The sequence below is a fragment of the Strongylocentrotus purpuratus genome, unplaced genomic scaffold (assembly GCF_000002235.5).
Source record: "Strongylocentrotus purpuratus isolate Spur 01 unplaced genomic scaffold, Spur_5.0 spur5_scaffold_10, whole genome shotgun sequence".
NCBI classification, from domain to species: domain Eukaryota; kingdom Metazoa; phylum Echinodermata; class Echinoidea; order Camarodonta; family Strongylocentrotidae; genus Strongylocentrotus; species Strongylocentrotus purpuratus.
The window spans coordinates 23,524,780-23,532,433 of NW_022145595.1; the positions used below are offsets into that span (position 1 = coordinate 23,524,780).

Here is a 7,654-nt window from a genome sequence, read left to right on the forward strand (position 1 = left end):
CTCCCATTTCCGTCGAAATTTCGAAAGCTGACGTACATGGACATTGCCTGGGGAAGTTACGGTCGTATACATGTTAACATTATCTTAACCTTTTCTCACCCGATAAACGATGGCAGGTATACCGACACCTGGCCCTAGTCCCGTTACTTGCAGTCGGACATACACTGGCACCACAGGTCTCCTTACCTCCCCCAATTGGCCGGATCGGGCTCGAGACAACGAGCTCTGCATATACTCGATACGGATCCCCACAGCTACCACTATCTTCATACACTTGAATTCCTTCATGAGTGAATTATATAAGGACGACCTCTTTTATACAACAGGCCCAGATTTTGATATCAGCGATCCTAGTAATTTTGGCTTCAACGGCAATGAGACCCGACTTGGGACTTACAGTTATGATACCAACCAGATGACATTTGGGTGGACACCAGATCATTCTATTACAAGCAAAGGGTTCAACATAACTTATAGCATCGGTGAGGTTTTTTTAATTGTGTATATTTGTATTTGAATTAGGTACTCAAAAACGTATTTACAGTAGTTATCGATATGTAAAGTATAGGTTTATGAACTAAATGGAAATGTGAAAGTTTCTTTATAGACGGACTCAGGAGCCGCAGAGCATTTTAGAAAGTGTGTGAGTGTGGGTCGAGTATGTATACTGTGTAGGCGTGTCTATGCGGGATGCGTGTGCTACTAAAGCGTAAAGGTAATGAAGATTTATATAGGTAATGCAAGTTTCTACAAGTAATGCGAATTTATTAAAGTGATGTAAATTTGTTACATTATGATAGTGAAAGTGACCCTAACATTGTACAAAATCTAATTCTATTACTGTGATTCGTTCCCTCTATTTTGAAACACTGTTATAAAATTAACTACCCGTTGGGGCCTACAAGAATTGCTTACACCATGGGCCCCTTCATATTTCAAATTGATAGAGGTATTAAAGATAAAGTTGATTTCTGGTCATGGAATTGCATTGTGGCAGAAACGGTGTGGAACCGATCAGAAAAAGTTAACCATGTATGTAGCATATATTTGAAGTATTGTTGTGAACTGCAAGGCTGTGGCCCGGTCTTGGTAAAAGTAACAAGCGCTGTACACATAAAGCTGTATATAGGACTACACAAACATGTGGCATAAACATGAGGCCCTCATTTTTAAAGTGACTCGGTAACATTGCCTCAGATTCTGAAACAAAATCCTGGATTTAGCTTATGCTGCAATCATGATTAGCCTATACACCTTTATGTAAGTCAGGAATCCCATGACTTTTACAAGCCGATCGCCTGTCTGATTATCACGAAAATTATGATTTGAAATCGAAATTTCATTTGTCATTTTCCTAACGGTTGTTATACACTACCGTTTATTGGGAAAAACGAGTGTGATAAAACAGGTCACTCAAAGAAATTTTACTTTTTTGAGCAACCTCATGATCTTTTTTTGAGCGCAATTTTGTTTAGGGGTTTAATATTACACCGTATCACAAACACTGATAAAATGGTCGTAGGGCCATGCATCTCAGATTTAACATTGTTAAACGATGCCATTAAGCAATTGTAGTTCATATTTATAATATGAAGGCACGAGGAGGAAATATATATCTCTTGAATCCAAATCTGTATTTGAGTCACCAAAATGTGTAATACAGCTTAATTTGTTTAATATTGCTGTACAACTTGCTCTGGGGGCTCTTTCAAAATGGAAACAAAACATATACACTATTATATAATCCTGATATAAAAGCATTAGATTTCATCAAAATATGGTTGAAAACATGGAAGAAAGAAAGAAAGAACTTCGAAAAATTCTCAGATCAGTGAATTTCAATTCTGTAATACTGGTAACCCGTATCAAAGACTTGAGAAATAACTATAGTTGTCACAGGTACTATCTTTTGCCACCCTTATATGCCATGAGTTCTATTTCTCTTATCTTTTTAGACTCCAACCCTTGCATCAACGAACCGTGTCGAAACGGTGCCACCTGCCTACCTAGCGGAATTAGCTATACCTGCCAAATTTGCTCAGTGCAGGACGGTGAAGAGTTTTGTGAACGAGGTAATAAATAAATAAATAAATAATAATGGGTTCTTGTATAGCGCTCATGTCAATCAGATTTGACCCTCCTGGCACTCCCGATTATTACCTGGCTTTAGCACGGCTGCCATACGGCGCTCTAGCATTTCAAGTAATAATTTTCTACCAGGTTCCCATTTACTTCACCTGGGTTGAGTGTGGAAAATGTAGATCAAGGTCTTGCCAAAGGACATTAGTGCGGCGGCGGGACTCGAACCGCATTCAACTGGCTTCATTTAAAGGGATAGTTGAGTTCTATTTCAATTTATCGAATATTTGTGGTGGTACACAAATAGAAATCGTTATATTTATGGATATTTCAGCCGTCTCTGAACCGATTTTGATCAAACATAGATGATTTTGTCATTTAAAGTTTATGTTCTTTCAAATTTGACTCTCAGTTTTTTATTATCTCACAACAAATTATTTTGTGTAGCGCCCTCTGCAACAGAACTCAACTATCCCTTTAAGGATAATGACGAGTTCTGGTCAAGCAAGTACACTGAGATAAACACTCTCTAGAAGCAATTGGAAAAGGTTATCATGCGGCACATAATAATTTGTGTATGCTATTAGGGTTTGAAATCATCTAAAATTCAATCTTGCTGAAAGTCACATGCACTGCGCACAGAAATATGTATGGACTACAAAAACATTATGGCATGATATTTTGCTAGGATTATTGTTGTATTACATGGGCCCGATATATGCATATTCCGCAAATGGTATTAGGCCGTATGCAAAACTTTCATCCATATGTGTTTATATTCCTTTATGACGAAGTCCAGGCAGAATTATAAAGCATTTGAAAAAAATCTTTGACTCTTGTTCATGTCCACACCAGGTGTTGAAGTCACAGGCACGTCCATCTTCATAACCAGCGGCAACCCCATCGTGGAACGAAGGAACCAACATCAGGTGACCTTTGACCTCAACATCGGCACTAATCCAGAGGGTGGCAGTGTGATAGGAAACAACTTGTGGGCAGTCAGTTTCTATTACAGCACAAGTGACATATCAGGAAACGGTGTTTCTTCTCCCAGCTCATCGGTAAGTTTACGTTTCATCATCACGAAGAACCGTTTACACATATTGATGAAAACTACGTTTCCAAAAATATACAACAAAATAGAGACGATACAAGTATACTGCGCTTTACATATCTGTGTCTTCACCAAGAAAGATAATGCTGTATAATGTAGGGACCTTTGTGAAGCACATTTGCTTTTATCTCACCTCCCCTTGCTATTACACAGCGCCCATTTATACTTTGGTATGTGGAGACTAGTGGCTAATGCAGATTGATGTCTCGCCGAATGACGTTAGTATGAACCCTCAACCGTTGAATTGAAAGTCAATTAAAAAGAACCTACTATATCTCAGTAGCTCCATGAACATGATGTTATTGTCCTTGAGCAAGGCATATGTAGATGCTAATGGGTATCCAATAGGATACATAGGTCAGTGTGATCAGATTATCAAAAAAAGGCGGCTAGGTGGAATGTTCCTGTAATGTGCGGAATAGTAATGAAGTCCAGTAACTCGGGTAATACTAGCATTGTAGGCGTTTTGATCGGTTGTAAATTGTCATCATTTGTGTTATCTGTATTATTAATACTGTATGATATATTGTCAGGTGGTCCTGACTCCCTTTCAGTCAAGAACGGGCATTGTTTCGCCTGGTGTTCCAACCACGCTGGAGGAACTCTCCGGAACTCTTAACCTGACTTTAGCGGTATGCAGAGACGTCCAGTACGTGTGCGCCATCCTCTCACGAAACCCATCATCTGACCCGCCTTTCTTTATTTCACCGGCTCCTGGTTCAGACGAAAGTGTGATGAGATCATGTGTTCCAGTCAAGTGTCGAGGCAAGTGTGGCATTATTTTTTTGTATATAACTCACTCCTAGACCCTAATCATTGCTCGAACATAGTCACATGTTTATACACTATCACACTTGTTATTTTACCAAAATGTGTGCTGTAGTTTCCAGTGCTATTCAATTGATATGTATGCAAGCACTGCTATGTATGAAAGCTCATTAAAAAAAAAAACGTTTATATATATATATATATATATATATATATATATATATCAGAGGTAGAAAAGGTTCATGAAATGGAGCTTGATAAATCATGATTTTATGAGAAGTATAACAAGAAATGGTTCTTATTCAGGTAACAGTATTTATTGTTAGCATCATATAAACAAGCACTGGGTTAAGGCTTGATTTAAGGCAGACATCTTGAAGAAGTTGCCTTGTCCAACTTCAATTGAAAGGCAATTCTGAATGGTTTATCCTTTGGCTATTGGAAATTGGCAGCTATTGCTTCAGTCTGTCAGTACTTGTCTGATGAAGGTGTCAGAGACTATCACACGCGTAAATGATTTTGGATGTGTCATAGAACTCTTATCTAAATTATTCAAACCATCCTGATGAAAAATAAGCCAAAATTTCATTTCATCAATTCTGCAGGAAAAGTGAATGTATTAACAGCTGCACTTGGTGGTTTAGCAGGATTCACGGCACTTATCATTCTCATTCTCATTATAAGTTGGTAAGTACCTAGGGAAATACATCAACATCTTTTTTACAGTAATTTACCTCTGTAATGATGTAACTTGTTTATTCATTTCACAGTTGTCTTTTCTCTCTCTCTCTCTCTCTCTCCTAATTTACAAGAGATAGGATACTATTAAATTAATGAACCAATCACTTAATCAATCAAATTCTGCTATTTGGATCATTTTTTTTGTTTTAGCAACAGCCTCTTCTTCCATTTTCAGAACTTTGCCAAATTTAAGTTCATCCAGAAATGGACAATAAATACTAAATACAAATTTAAAATTTGAAGAATATACATGAATGTTCTGACACGGCTCATTTAAAAAGTGATAGTAAAAATGATGCGCTTCACTGAAAGAAACTTGAATTAAAGATTGAAATGGTTGATCTTGGTACTTTCATTTTGACTCATCTAGTGCCAAGAGGAGGAATCAGTCTTCGCCGAGTGAGCCGGACGTATCCGCTCTCATGTTCGCAGTCGGGAGAGCTATGGCAGTGATGACTAATTCACGTCGTCAACGGCAAGCCCCAAAGGTAAACCCACCCGACCCCGAGGCAGTGGCTGATGAACCCAACGTAGGAGTGTATATGGACCCAGAAAACAGGGGGCAGGTAAACATGAGCATGCCAGACAGGCCTCCTCCACCTGTACCTGGCCCACCAGATTTGTAGGATTAATCCGAACAGGAAGCAGTCATGAGGGGTAGCCCTAGCCCTTATAAAGGGCCCATGAAATCGAAATACGAGTGTATTCCTGTTGGTGTGCAGTCCTGCATACATCTCATATTTTGATATGTAAACTTCTGAATTTGTTTCATAGATTTTAAATATTTTTTTCAAACTTGCTAAGCTCCACCCCCAAAACCTCCAGATTTCATTCCCCTTGTGACATCATCTGTCAGTCACCAATGTGCTAACTTGAGAAAGTGGTATGTATCTTTTCCGAAGTCGACCACCTGTTACAATACGTAATACAATAGCAACATACAAGTTGCTATGTCAGACATGCTGTATAGCATCACCAGGAAGACAAAAGCAATGATGAGGTATTGTATATATGTATTGAAGCATGCAATTATATTATGAACGTGTGCTAAGGTGGGGGATTACAAACTATTGTCTATTCTAGGATAGCCCATTGAATTGAGAACATGACAACAACATATTGAGTAGTCCGAAGCTTCAAGAGATAAGAGATGAGTGAGGTATGTAGACTGCTTTGATCTATCGGTGCCAATGATTAAACGGAATACTTGTAGATATATTTCTTAACTCGCATTTCAAAATTTGATTTGTCTAGAAATGTACTCATCAGTTGCATCTTGAGGTTGTTATTTTAATGATATCCTAGAATTACAAGTTGAGTTATATCATTGTAGAAGTGTCGTAGTCGAGTGGTTTAAGCACTTGACTTGGAATTTGAAGGTCGTGGTTCGAACCCCGACACGGCCCTAATTTCCTTTAGCAAGACATTAAGCTTCATTTGTCACTCTCCGCCCAGGTGTTAAATGGGTACCCAGTAGGATGCAAAAGTTTATAATTATGGTTGGATGAGCAAGTGGCGCTTGTAAAATGGCGACTGGCTGGATTTCTTCACGGGGAGTGGAGAATGTGCATACCTTGTGTGCGGGTAAGCCTAAATCAGATTCCCGGTAATAATATGGTACTGCGCCTAGAAGCAAAGTAGTATCCGCATCATAAATGTGAGCTATTATTATAATTTATTTAGTATGTATTCGGAATTTCTTTCTTAAAACGAAATGTAAGAGGACTTATTGAATGTATGTATGTTCAGAAGAGTATAACATTCTTTATAAAAAAAAAATATAGTGACTGAATTATACGGGGTATATAAAGAGTATTGGCAGTATTTCTCTTATATATTTTTCCTGTTATAATTTTTTTGATATTTTCTTACAATGTATAAATATGTTATGTATATACTTGTTAAGGGGTCATTTTCAATAAGCCAATTTAGTGCTTGTCATGATCCCGCCACTATTATTCATATGTATATGTTATTGATTGGTAAATATTTTTAAAGTGGAAATAAATTGAATTGAATTCGTAGAAATAAACAAAATGGTAAAAAAACGAATGCTAGAATAAAGTAGAAACAATGCAGATTAAATCATTGAATTTCTTGAGACGATGGCTGCCAATAAGTTAGTTAGTTTGTTAAATATGGCAATTGAGAAAAGTATTTTGCTGTGGTTTGAATGTTTTTTGTTTGTTTAATAGCCAAACACTGGGTCTCTTTTCTTATCAACAACAGTTAGGATTTTTCATGAACTTATAGGGCCGCTTTTATTCTAAAATGAATTACGTATTTGTTTACATTTAATGTACTTTGCTTCTCTGTAAATAATTGTGTAATATACATGTAGTAGTTGTTTGTTTTAATGCGTTTCATTGCTGTCGTTTCCTTTTCCTGTCAAGTCTTTACAAACATTGTACATATATTTTGTATGCGAAATAAAAGTTAATGATGGCTGAATCAACATACTTTCTGCTCAACTTGCGAAAGAAAGCTTAAATGATTACGCTTTGTAATATTAAGTTGTAATCTAATGTCGGTGGTGCAGTGACTATGAAGGGTCTGTTCATGGTGGTCACTTGCTCCTCCAACGCTTTCCACAGACCCCCCCCCCCCCCACCGGCAATACACAGACAGAAATACTCATACACACACTAAAGCACACACAGGCGTATACCCACACACGTAATATAGTAGGGTTAAGAAAGAGTGAAAGATGGGGAAAGATAGAGAAATAATGAAGAAAAAAGAGAGAGAGAGAGAGAGAGAGAAAGAAAGAGAGAGAGAGAAAGAAAGAAAGAGAGAGAGCAGAGAAGGAGGAAAATAGGGAGAACGGGTGGATCGTGAGTGCAGCGCTTTGTAACTGCAAGGAAAAGGCGCTAAATCAAATATCTGTTGGTTTGGATTAAAGTATCGGTGGCGTGTAGGTCAGTAAACTGTCAAGTAGTGATCAAATGATTA

The 7,654-nt window shown here is 37.7% G+C and overlaps 1 long non-coding RNA gene across 1 annotated transcript; it reads left to right on the forward strand.

Annotated features, from left to right (window-relative positions):
- The first annotated feature begins 445 nt into the window (after positions 1-445).
- Positions 446-3,953, forward strand: LOC115921862. The gene is made up of 4 exons (XR_004063134.1): positions 446-482; positions 1,956-2,072; positions 2,935-3,140; positions 3,727-3,953. It is a non-coding gene; the product is annotated as an uncharacterized LOC115921862 (long non-coding RNA).
- Positions 3,954-7,654: the final 3,701 nt, after the last annotated feature.